The sequence below is a fragment of the Furipterus horrens genome, unplaced genomic scaffold, assembly GCF_987537825.1.
Source record: "Furipterus horrens unplaced genomic scaffold, mFurHor1.1.pri manual_scaffold_17, whole genome shotgun sequence".
Classification (NCBI taxonomy): Eukaryota; Metazoa; Chordata; class Mammalia; order Chiroptera; family Furipteridae; genus Furipterus; species Furipterus horrens.
This window is the reverse complement of record NW_028327187.1, coordinates 46625763-46638841: the sequence shown is the minus strand read 5'-3', so window position 1 is coordinate 46638841 and position 13079 is coordinate 46625763.

The following is a 13079-nucleotide window of genomic DNA, read 5'->3' as shown; positions in this document are numbered from 1 at the left end:
AGTAATTACCTACCCTTTTTGATCCAAAATGTCTTTTCAAAAAATCAGGTGCTTATAGTTATATATAAAGATTTCTGGTACCAAGAATTACCACAACCTTATGTGATGTGACCGATAAAATACAACTCTATTTATGACCTATATATTTATGGTTCAAGACAGGACATTCATACCAACAGCTATTGCTGTGTTGGTGGTCTTTTTTTTTACAGTCTAAGGGAAAAGATGTCAGTGCCCCTAACTAAATAGTTCAGTATTGCATGTTTTAAAAATTCTTGCAGCACACCAGTGTGCCACAACAAACCGGTTGAAAATTGTTGTATTAGATCATAGGTTTGAAGTGCAGCATGTTGTGACTGAAATCTGCTTAGGAACTTCCAAGGCTGAAATTAAGTTGTCAGCTGAGCTGTATTCTCATCTGGAAGTCCAGGTCTCATTTCCAAGTTTGTGTGGTTGTGGCAGAATTCAGTTCTTTGCAGCTATAGGACTGAGGTTCCCTTCTTCTTGCCAACTAGCCAGGGAGCCACTCTGTTCCCAGAGGCCACTTGCATTCTTTCTCACACAGCCTTCTCCATATTAGATCCACAAGAGCACTTCAGACCCTTATCATGCTTTGAATCTCTCTGGCTTCCTCTTCTGCCTTTCCTTTCTGCCACCAACCACAAAAACTTTCCTGCGTTTAAGGGTTCATGTGATTACATTAGGCCCATTGGGGGAATCTTCCAAATTAAAGGTCAACTGTGCCATATAACATAATATAATCACATATATCTAACTATATTATGGAGTAGAACCTGGGCAGGGAGGGAAATATAGTTTTATATTTTTTCTTACTACAAGTAATAAAAAGACATTTGTATATGTGTGTGTACTGGTATACACTCTTTCTGTCTCCCTCTTCACCATGTATAGGTCTTCAGACCTATGAGTAAATAAATGAGTATAAATCCAGAAGCTAGCAATAGTCAGAATTTTCCCCAACATCTCCTTTCTTGTCATGATTCTGAAAATATAGCAGATTATACCATTCCCATCATTTCAGATACTAGTGTAGTTCTTGAATTTAAACTGAAAAAGAATGACTGAGAACACTGCTTTGAAGACAAATTCTCCCTCATGGTTGGCCAGGAGAATGGAAGCAGTGTTTGTTTGATTTGGTTTGTTTTGATTTGATTTTGTTTTACCAAAGATTTCAATCCTGTGTAGCAGTGGGTGTTGGCCATTTAAATTTCATAAGTTCTCTGGAACCTTAGATCTCTCTGAGTTGCTGATTTTGAAAATACTGCAATTTATCTAAATGCTTGCGATTTTCTATCATTGAAAAATACAATGGGTTTTTGACTGCTTTCACACCTGATAGACTAAAATATAAATTCAAATTAGTGTTTTGTTTCCTTTAGATAAATATCCAGGAGTGGAATTGCTGGATAATGTGGTGCCTTTATTTTTAATTTTTATGAGGAAACTCCATACTGTTTTTCATAATGGCTGCTCCAGTTTATAGTCCCAGAAACAGTGCCAGTGGGTTCCCTTTTCTCCTCATCCTTGCCAGCACTTGCTGTTTGTTGATTTATTGATGATAGCCATTTTGACAAGTGTGAGGTGATATCTCACTGTGGTTTTATTTTGCATTTCCTTGATGATTAATGATGTTGAGCATTTCATAAGTCTTTTGGCCATCTGTATGTTCCCTTTGAAAAAAATGTCTTTTTAGGTCCTCTGCCCATTTTTCAATTAGATTGTCTGGGGTTCTTATTTGCTATTCAATTGTATGAATTCTTTATATATTTTGGCTATTAACCCCTTATCAAGTATATTATTTGCAAATACCTTCTTCCATTCAGTAGGTTTTCTTTTGGTTTTGTTGATGGTTTCCTTCACTGTGCAGATGCTTTTTAGATCAATGTAGTCCCATCTGCTTATTTTTGCTTTTGTTGTCTTTGCCCAGGGAGACTTTTCCTTTGTCCTATATTAATTGACCATATAGACATGGCTTTATTTCGGGGCTCTCTATTTCATTCCACTGATCTATGTATCTATTTGTTTTGTTAGTACCATACTGTTTTGATTACTACAGCTTTGTAGTATAGTTTGAAGTTAAGGAGCGTGATACCTCCAGTGTTCTTCTTTTTCAAGATTGCTGTAGTTACTTAGGGTCTTTTGTGGGTCCATATGAATTTTTGGGTTATTTTTCTAATTATGTGAAAAAAACATTGTCACATATATGAAGGAGTGCAAAAAGGAACTTATTTATTTTAAAATTTGTATTTATTCTTACATGTTTAAACTTCAGTTACCTTCAGAGTACTCTCCATTTGATGCAATACAACTATTGACATGTTTTTCCCCACTGCTCAAAACAGTTTTTGAACTCACCAATTTTTATACCTTTTAATGCTTCTGCTTTTTGTTTTGTTTTGTTTTACCTCTCCCACATTGGCAAAATGTTTCTTTCTGAGGATTTTTTTTCAAATGAGGAAACAAACAAAAAGAAATCACTCAGGGAGAGAGTAGATAAATAGGGAAGATGGGGCACGAGGGTCATGTCATTTTTAGTCAAAAACTGCTGAACGCTCAGTGCAGTATGAACAGGTGTGCTCATAAATCACCCATCATGAAATGGACAAATGTGTTGAAAGAGTCTTCAAAAAAACTCACTGAAGCTGAACACAGCCTCTTATAACACCGCCAACTATACACTGATACAGACGGGTTCCTAGAACACTCATCCAGCTGGGGAAGCCTGTGCTACAAGGGACCTTCTCTCGAGAATATAACTCCGTTTTCTTTGGATTCTGTTTTACATGGATTCCTTTGAGCTTCCTAATTACCCTGTTAAAAAACGGCTATACAAAAAAGAGGGGAGATCTGCCTGTCCAAGTTTACTAATTAGAAAGAACCTTAGTCAGGAAAGAGTTTAAAGTAAGAAAAGATAATTTTGTTGTTAGTGAGTTAATGTTCTAAACTACGGCTGACTGAGACCTAAAAGCATGGTGTGGGGATGTGCTTGTCCTGGCTGAAAGCAGAACTATTAAAAAATGTAGAGACCTGTGGGGAAGTTCAGTGTCAGAGAGAGGAGGAATGCTTGCATAACAATGAGAATAGTCTTTTCGCCCAGGTTGTATGCCAAATATTTTGGAGTTTGGTTCAGGACCCTGGAATGCTAGTGTGTCAGAATTTTGTATAAGTAATGAAAGACCATGTCTGACCTAGAAAGGAAAGATGAACTATAGAAAGTTCAGCCAGAGGGGGCTTTTTGTTTTAGAGGTCAAGAGAGTTGAGACAGAGTGTGGTATTAGATACAGTATATATATGTATAAGGAAATTTAATAAACAAATGAAAACTGTAACAGCACAATTTATACTTCAATGTACAATAATTAGAGAGAAGCACCCTAGAAATGTAAGAACTTGGACTACAGAAGCGAGGCTCTTCAAGAAGAAACCTCTGGAAAGTAGGAAGAGAGAATTAGCTAGCAACAGAAGACAGGGCCATTCTATGGAGGTCATCCCAATAACTCACCTATCATTGGATGTGATTATAATATTTCTTTTTCTTTTATTTTTTAAATATTTTATTTATTTATTTTTAGAGAGAAAGGAAGGGGACAGAGAAAGAGAGGGTGAGAACCATCGATGTGCAAGAGAAACACTGATTGGTTGCCTCTCACACAGCTTCAACTGGGGTCCTGCCCCACAACCCAGGCACCTGCCCTGACCAGGATCGAACTGGCAACCTTTCAGTTCATAGGATGACACCCAGCCCACTGTGCCACACCAGTCAGGGCTATAACTTTTCTTTTTAGATAAGAAAGCAGAGACTCAGAGAGGTTAAGAAATTCACCCAAAGTCACACAGTTAATTAGCAGAAGATCCAAGGCTGGAACCCACATCTCCTGGCCCTTTTAGCAGCTTTCATCTAGGTTTTTTAACCTTGAGTACATTATCATAAGATGGTATTGAGTATGGTGGGGTTTGAGGAAATGGAGATAAGAGGACATGGAAAGACACCACTTCATTACATTTATCATGAACACTAAATAAGGATAATCAAAGTGTGACCAAAATTGTTGGTGATTTATTGAGCTGGTTATATAATACATGGCAATCTAAAGATTCTTAACACCACATACATGTACATGCAGACACAAATGGTAACTGTGAGGTTATGGATATGTTATTTACTTGATTATTTTTATAATTTCACAATGTATACATATATTAAATCATCATGTTGTACACCTTAAAATAACATTGTACAATCTACATATATACAATTTTTATTTGTCAATTATATCTCGATAGAGCTGGAAAAAAGTAAAGATTCATAAAAACATTGATATCTATTGATACTTATATATAAATTTTACAATGAATTAATCTCATTGAAGTCATAAAGTAGAACAATTTGTTGTACAGAACTGATAAGCTAAGAAGGTGATTTTCCAGGCTGAAGAGCAGTTATGTTCACTTATATATCACTTCTTAATGAATGATGGTATTTCAGTTTAGCTCAAATTATACATTTAAGTGACCAAGAGTGAATCTAATTTCTTGAAGCAAAAAAAAAAAAAAAAAGTGAAATCAGAAAATTGTGATATATTAGAGACATTCTAAGGGCTTGAGGAAGGGGCAGAAGGAGGAGAATAGATCACCAAAGGCTTGATACATGAGATAGCACTCACATAATGTTATATGTATGTTTTAACCTACTTTCCCAAACTCTGTGGCAGTTAGGTTGGAGTCATGTAACTAGTTCTGACAAGTGGGCTCTAAGTGGAAGTCATGTGCACCGATTCTAGGTCCAGGGGTTAAGTGCTGGTATTCCTCCTCCATCTTTCTCCTTTCTTCCTATGATCTTGGAAACTACATTTTGATATAATGGTATCACAACTGGCAAAACCTGAATCCCTGAGTCACTGCTTGGAAGAAAATCCTCACCAACTTCAATTAGACCTGAGTAAATAAACTTTTGTTGTGTCAAGACACTGAAATTTTTATTTATCTTCTGTGGTAGTTAGCAATAACTAGCCCCAATGCAATCTTCTCATGAGAATATCCAATGCAGTCAGTCCTTTGCATGATAACCATATTCCTCCCATACATGTCATTAAATGCATTTCTAATTGTATGAAAATTATAAAAGCTCTTGGTCATTTCAAATTATATTAATCCTGAAGAAATTCATTTTGTACCATTTTGTTGTAAGGCACTTATTTCATAAAACTCTTTTAGCTAAAGTTTAGGTATTTTCTAGGATTCCCATCAAGAATATTGAGTAATGGAAAAAGGAATGCATTCAGAAGGCAACCATAAATGTGCTAAAATTAGATGGTGGTGATGGTTGCATAAATTTATAAATTTACTAAGAGTAGATGAGTAATATACTTAAAACAGGTAAATTTTATGATTTTTAAGTTATACTTTAATAAGGTTGTTTTAGAAAAAAGAAATAAACTAAGAACAGGTATTTTCATAAACCTTTGCACATGTTTGCACACTGATTATAGTCACTCCCACATTTACTTTGAAGAGTCCTAAGCACATGTCCATAAAATTAGATATGAGCTTTAAATAATGCAGCCTTCTAAACAAGAGAGTTAAGGATAATATTCTCAGGCCCAGGAGGAAGTCTGGCTAATAACACCTGTGTAATGAGTTTGAGGTTGGTTTCCCTTGGCAGGTCCCCAACATAAGGGAGAGATAACAGGACATAAAACAGCTAGAAATAGTCCTCAGCACATGAAACACTTGGGAACCCTAACAGAATAACTTCTCGCATATTTCAAACCCCTCACCCACATTATAAGTGACAGACATTAGAATAGACTCCTGCTGAGATGGAGTGACTAGAAGCCATTCTGAACAGGATTATCCTTAAGGAAAAGGAGTAAGTAACCTAAGGTTGCTTTTGAAATTTATTCCTACACTTATTTTCCCAAACCTGTATTCAAGCCCCTCATGTTACCCATCTGCCCAAGATATCACATAAAGTTAATGAGGCTAAACTGCTGGGAGTGTATTCCCAATAAAGTTTATAAGAGGAAGATGGAATGGACAAGACATAAGCCAAAAGAAAAATTCCATAATGGTGAAATTTAAGATGTAAATGACAGGCTAGTGTGGAAGATATTATTTTAGTAAAGAAGCCTTCCAAATACTCTTGAATTTATATCACAAAGTAACTGCCTATTTGTAGTAGTATTACTACTACTACTTCAATCTCAACACATGGGAAGTTCAAGCAGACGACCGCCTAGCCTGGAGGCTCGCGGTCAGGCAAGGTACGTCACGCGCAGAGGCTGCGCGCAACGAGGAGGCGGTCCAGAAAAGATCGAGGCGGAAGCAGCGTCTACAGCAGCAACAACAGCCATCTGCCTTCACCTGTAACAAGTGCGGCAGGGATTGTCACTCCCGAGTCGGACTGCACAGCCATTCTCGGCGGTGCAGATAGACTCTCAAGAAGCTACGCCATCGTCTCTCGAGACGGACGGCTGCCGATGACGATGACTACTACTACTACTACTACTACTACTACTAATAATAATAATAATAATAATAATAATAATAATGAAAGAGCTAACATTTATTTGGCATTTAGTATGTGTTATGTCCTCTTCTAAGTGATTAACATTATTATGTAATTTAATACTCCCAGTCAACCTTTGAGGTAGGTATTATTGTCAGGTGAGGAAACTAAGACATAGAGAGGTTAAATACCTTCTTCAAGATTATACAGTTAAGAAGCAGTGGAATCTATACCTTCAGTGTTGTATACATTATTGAGATAGTTCAACAGGGAAACTGCAGATCCAGAACAGAAAAAGAAAAGAAAGGACAATGACAATTTCAACATTATGCATGCTCACAGACTCACTCTCACCTAACCCTCAGTATAACCCTGCAAGGCCAGCAGTATTGTCCCTATTTACAGATATACATCTGTAAAACAATCATCGTCGTCGTCGGCAGCCGTCCGTCTCGAGAGACGATGGTGTAGCTTCTTAAGAGTCCATCTACACCGCCGAGAATGGCTGTGCAGTCGGACTCGGGAGTGACACGGTATCTGTCTCCTCCCGTGTTGAATTGACATTGAATTGACATCTTGCGATGACGCTGGAGTGTCCTCTCCAGTGAAGCTGAAGCTACAGAGCCTGGGCAGGGTGATATGGAGGGTCTGCTGTTGCCCATGCAGCAGACCATATTTTTCAACAAAGGTTTATTGAGTGCCTACTATGTGCTGGATGCCTGGTCCACAGTGGTCAACAAATTAAAATGTTGCCTGCTTTTGTGTAATTTACATTTTTGTGGGAGGGATAGGGAAACAATAAACAAACACATACAATAAGGTAAAATGAAGCAGAATAAAAGGGAAAAAGGATTCCTTGTTCTCTCTCTCTCAAAAATAACTGCTCTCCTAAATTTACTGCTTATTATCCCTGTTTCTATTATGTACACATACATTACAAATATATATATAAATATATATATACAGTGTGTGTGTGTGTGTGTATGAGTGTGTGTGGTATGTATGCACGTGTGTGTATTCATAAACAACACTGTACCTTTTAGTTTTGGCTGTATATCAAACCTAGTACCATATAACAACAAACATTCATTCTTCTGCTCCTGGGTCTATGTGTCAGCTGGGGCAGCTTTTCTCTGCATATTTTTATTCTGAGTCTAATACTAAAGGAACAGTCTTGGGGCATTCTGTGTTTATATGGGAGATAGAGGAGATGAGAAGAAACAAGAGGGGAGGAAAGGAGAGGGGAGTGGAGTGGAGGGGAATGAAGGGGAGGAGGAGGAAGAGAAAAAGAATATAGAAGAGAACAAACTCTCTGGTATTTCTTCTTATAAGGGCACTAATCTCATCAGGAGGTCCACACCATCATGACCTCATCAAAACCTAATTAACTGCCAAAGGCCCCATCTTGAAATACTATCACATTGTTGTTAGGACTTTTAACATGAATTTTGGAAAGACAAAATTCAATCCACAGTAATCCTCTATTCTGATCCATTCGTCTATTTGTTGATCCCTGTATCAGCATTACACTTGTTAATCACAATATCTTTTCATTGAGTCTTGATATCTGAATACATATGTGAAAATCAGCAAGTAGAGTTACACTAAAGATACGTGATATTTATTGGTACCACATGCAATTTACAGATTTGTTTAGAGAACTGATACACTAAGATATCAGGTCTTCATCTATGAAACCTATTTATCTCTTCTTTTAGATTTTTCTCATCCTTTGAATGATGTTTTGTAACATTCACTGCATCTTTCGTTAGATTTAATCTTAGGTGCCTTATGTTATTGGTGGCTATTATTGACAAGTATTTTTCATTGCCTTTTTCTGACTTAAATTTGAATAGTTCTAAAATTTATTTAGTATGATGTTTGTGAAGATTTGATATTTGTTATCAGGATAGAATGTCCCTTTTTAGTCCCAGTTTTCCAAGACTTTTTAAAATCATTGATGTCTTAGGATGATGGCATCCAAGAAAAGGAGAGAGATAAGGAATATATTTTCTATATATAATTGATAAGACTTGCACATGAATTGGAGGTAGGGGCTAAAATAAAGAAAATGAATTACTTACAGATTTTTGGCAGGAGCAACTGGCTGGAGAAGGGGAAAAAAACGGTGATTTTCTTTTGTAGAGGTTAAATTTGACCAGCCTCACCATGTTTATATCAGAGCATCATTAGCATATAGATGAGATCACCTGGGGAGAATCTGCATCTTGAAAAGGAACAATGTGCCCTGAAGCATTTCAACATTAAGAGGTAGAACAAAGGCAGAGAGTCAGAAAAGAAGGACCACCCAAGGAGATAGATGGAAAACCCTGTAAATATGGTGCCATTTACTTTATAAGATGGGGATAATGACAAGAAGCAGATTTAGGGAGAGAGATTTGGATCTTGATTGTGGATATGTACAATTTGTCAAGCCTATTAGATATTCAAGTAGAAATATAGAATAGGTAGTTGGACTTATGAACTTGGACTTAGGAGAAGCTTGGCCTAGAGTATTAATATGGGAGTCATCAATATTTAGTCAGTGGTTCTCACATGGCTACACATTAAAATCACATAAATTAGGACCTCTGAAATTAGGCATAGGCATTAGCAGTCTTAACTCTTCAACTGATTCCAATTTGCAATCAGAGATGATAATCACTGGTAGAGATCAATGCCTTTTAAACAAATACATGTCAATCTCCTGGGAATCTTGTGAAAATGCAGATTCTGATTCAGTAGTTCTGAGGTGGGACCTAAGACTTTGTATTTCTAATGCATTCCCATGATCTTGACTATACCTCACACTTTGAGTAGCAAGGTTATAGATAATATTTAAAGCCATGAGTTTGGATGAACTCATCAAAAGAGTAGGTGTAGACAGAGAAAAGGTGGAAGAAAGAACAGTTATGGTGTTTGTCAATGGTTGGAAATTTGATGCAAATACAGATCAGGCTGATATTACATTTGACCAGAATTATGGATTTGTTGGACAAATATATGACATGGTGAGTGAGGGGCAAAAAAGTGGGATATTTATTCATGAGGTAATTAGATTGATGAACTATGAACTCTAGCCTGGGTAAGTAGGTTATAATCAAAGAGTTAAAAAGGTAAAGAAATTTTAAAAACACAAACTGAAAGGATAAGAAACGTTGGTTAGGAACGGGAGGCTTGAAATCTGGATCTTGGTGAAGGTGCATTTGTTGGTGATGTCAAGTGTGGGCATGGCAGAGGTTGGGTGGAAGGTTTGGAAGTCGAAGAACTTAGAGGCCAAGAAGTTGGTAGAGGGGTTCACATGGATGTTGAATTTTTCAAAAGGATGACAGAAATAGGAATGAAACAGAAGAGTGAACCAAGTGTTAAGGTTTTCCATGAATTAGAGATGACTAGGAGGTCGGTAGATGACTCGGTTGAACTGGGTGAGACTGAGCTTCTCAGAGGATGTTACTGTGAACTGGGATTAAAAATCACTATGCGACATGTGAAAATTGGAAGGTATGGGGCCATTGGATAGTAAATGTCTTCTATAGCTCCTGAGGAGTGTGGAGGCCAACATCAGATAGGAGATGCTGTCTTAGAAAATTTAGCAAACACAGAGAAGTTATGTAACTTGCCCAAGGGCAAACAACTCAGAAATGTTTGGACTGAGATTCAGATCTTGATTTGTCAGACTTCAAAGCCTGGACTGTCTTCATTTTACCATATTATTTAGGGGCAGTATGTTAACTTAGAAGATACAGTGATATATCTTGGAAAGACATTTATAGTTCCCCAAATGAGATTCTAATAGGTGACAGTGAAAGGAGGCAACATATCTCTGGAATGATCCCAATATTTACCTATCTACCCCTCTTTTTTTCCCTTGATGTTTCCACCTTTCTTCATTTCCTTTCTGTAGTTGCCACTACATGAAAGGGAGCCAACATTAGGGGCTGCCCTCTTGGATACGAGCTGGCCTTAGTGTTTCTCTCCCCCAAATATTGTTCGCTAGGGCCTCCTTTCTGCAGAGGGAGAAAGGAGAAAGATACAGTGCTGCAGTCAAAACCAAACATTTTGTCTCCCCCTACTTCTGCCTTCTGATACATCAGCAGTTCTGTATAATGAAAATCTAAATCATTTGTGTGCACACATAACAACTGTTTATTTGCTGTTAGCTTTGAGAACTCAGTGGGGGTTCAATGAATTTAGAAAAGAGATCAACACTGGGAGAGCTTAATCTCATAAGTAGACAAAATGAAAATTGAAGCTGAAAATGCATCTTTCTACATCTGAAAGAGAGGCTAGTAATAAATATCCTTCAGCTTCAGCCCTTCTCCAGCTCGAAAAAAAAAAATGCTTTCAAACCAAGGACACAGGGTGGAGATGACTCTTTGGAAGTGTCCTGCCTCCTGTCTACTAAAAAAGCTTTACTAGGCCTGGTTGGAGACTGATTGTGAGTTCTAGAAATAGCACCTTTCCTTTCAAGCCTCCAAGTGGAATACCTTCCATCTTTTACAAAATACATTCACTACAGCGTATCCTTTTTTTTTTTTTTTCAACTTCCCTTTTTTTCCCACTGACAGTCTGCCTTGGGACCAAATGCACTCCTGAAGCTTCTCCGTATTCGTATTTCTACAAAGAGTGAATGCCAGACTGAAGAACTTATCCTTATCACATTCTGAAGAGGTCAGACCTTCCCTCTTAGTGTATTTTGTTGGACAGTGGATAAAGCCTATGCCTGCCAGCAGCTTCCTCTTTCCCCTATTCTCCCAGGGTTTTCCCTCCTCCAGAAACCTCTATTGCCACCTATTCTTGCAGAAGCCAGAATTGCCTTTCCCAGAGGCCAGAATCTGTCTGTCTTGGTTCAGGGCCCATGCTCCTGCAAGGTGGAAACCTACTGACTGGAAGTCACCAGAAGCTGTAAATGAATGGAGGTGTTTAATCCCTATGGGAGCAGGGATGATGAGGAGTGACATTAAGGAACGGGCATTGCTCAAGACAGACCTGAGTGACTTTAACACTTGTGGTATACCAAGGGCCACCCCAGGTGTAGAAGTTGTAACTCTGCACACAAAGGGATGTCAATTGGGCAGTGGCTGACCATATGCCATTCTCTACTAAATGGACTCGATGAATAATATTCAGTTGATTATAAGCTAGCTCAGGTGAATTGTCTCCTACTTCTCACCATGCTCCCTGCCCCCACACATAAGATCTAAGTAGTTCCAAGGATCAGAAAGGATCCATGGTTAGGCATTCCATCTGTGTATATGCAGGGAGCATGACAGGCAGTCATGCATGGGTCAAAGCAGTCTCTGAGACCCAGGGGCTCTCCTTCCTCTGCTCAACAGCCAGAGGATGTAAGCTTAGCTATGAGATCCTGCTCCTGGCCACAGGCAAAAAAACAAAACAACAACAACAACAAAAAAAAAAAAAAAAAAAAAAAAAAACAGGCTAGTCAGACATCTATGCAAAAAGCAAGGCCTGGTAAGGAAGAAACCAGACATAGGCAAGAAGGAATTTAAATTCAAATTGAACAAGGGACTGGATCCCTCTTTGAATATAATAAGCCCCTGCAGGCTTGGTGTAAGCACAGAAAAAAATCCTTTTAAATTCTATCCCCTTTCCATGGAAGAGGAGAGGAAACATTCCAACTGACTAGGACCTTATACAAGGTGACGTCATTTAAAATGATTCTTTTAAGTTTACCCCTTCTTGATCAGTTTCCTCACAGGGTGTTCAGGTACTTGAGCCATGGAAAGCATCAAAGCATTTATTTCCTAGACAACAATATGTAAGGCAATGCTAGCATCAGGAGCTAAGAATACTCACTGAGCTGTTATTTTCCATTTTGCCCCTCATACCCCAAGGTTCATTCTCTGTCTTTCTATGTGCCATAGGAACTTGAACTCAATGGGCTATAGCAACAGGGTCTCTTGCCAACTGGCATCTTCCTGGGTCTGGCTAGTAATGGGCACGGTAAGACCAGAGAGTGGGAAGAGAGTGAGATATATATGTTATGCCCCTGCCTTTATCCCAGCTGTGTTGCATTTGGGCAAAAACCACATTGTCCTACCTGGAGCCACAATTCCTATCAGGCTGACTCTCTTGAAGTGCTACAGCTTTGCTGGGTTCCAATAACATGGTTTTTCCCCTTGACCCTTCAGTATTAGGGGTGATAACAGCTCTCCAATGTTCAGCCTTTGTATGGTTCACCATTACTTGTAGGTTCCATAAATCCTACCCAAACTACAGTAAAGGGCCCTATCACTAACTCATCTCAGTGAAAGCCCTTCAGTATGCTATCTGTTTCATGCCAAGACTCTGACTTACACACTTATATCACCTCCACAAATTCTATTACACAGAATTCCAGAATGTTCCTTAGCCTCATGAGAGAGCATCTGCTCCAACTGCCTTTTCTAGGGAGAGTAATCTGCCTTTTATCAAATGCTTGACATAGTATCCCTACACTGGACTCTCAAAATAAAGTTCCATTATTGTGTCTACACAATAAAAATGAGGTTTGAATCTATTCCTTTTCTGTTTTATCTGTTCTTAATCA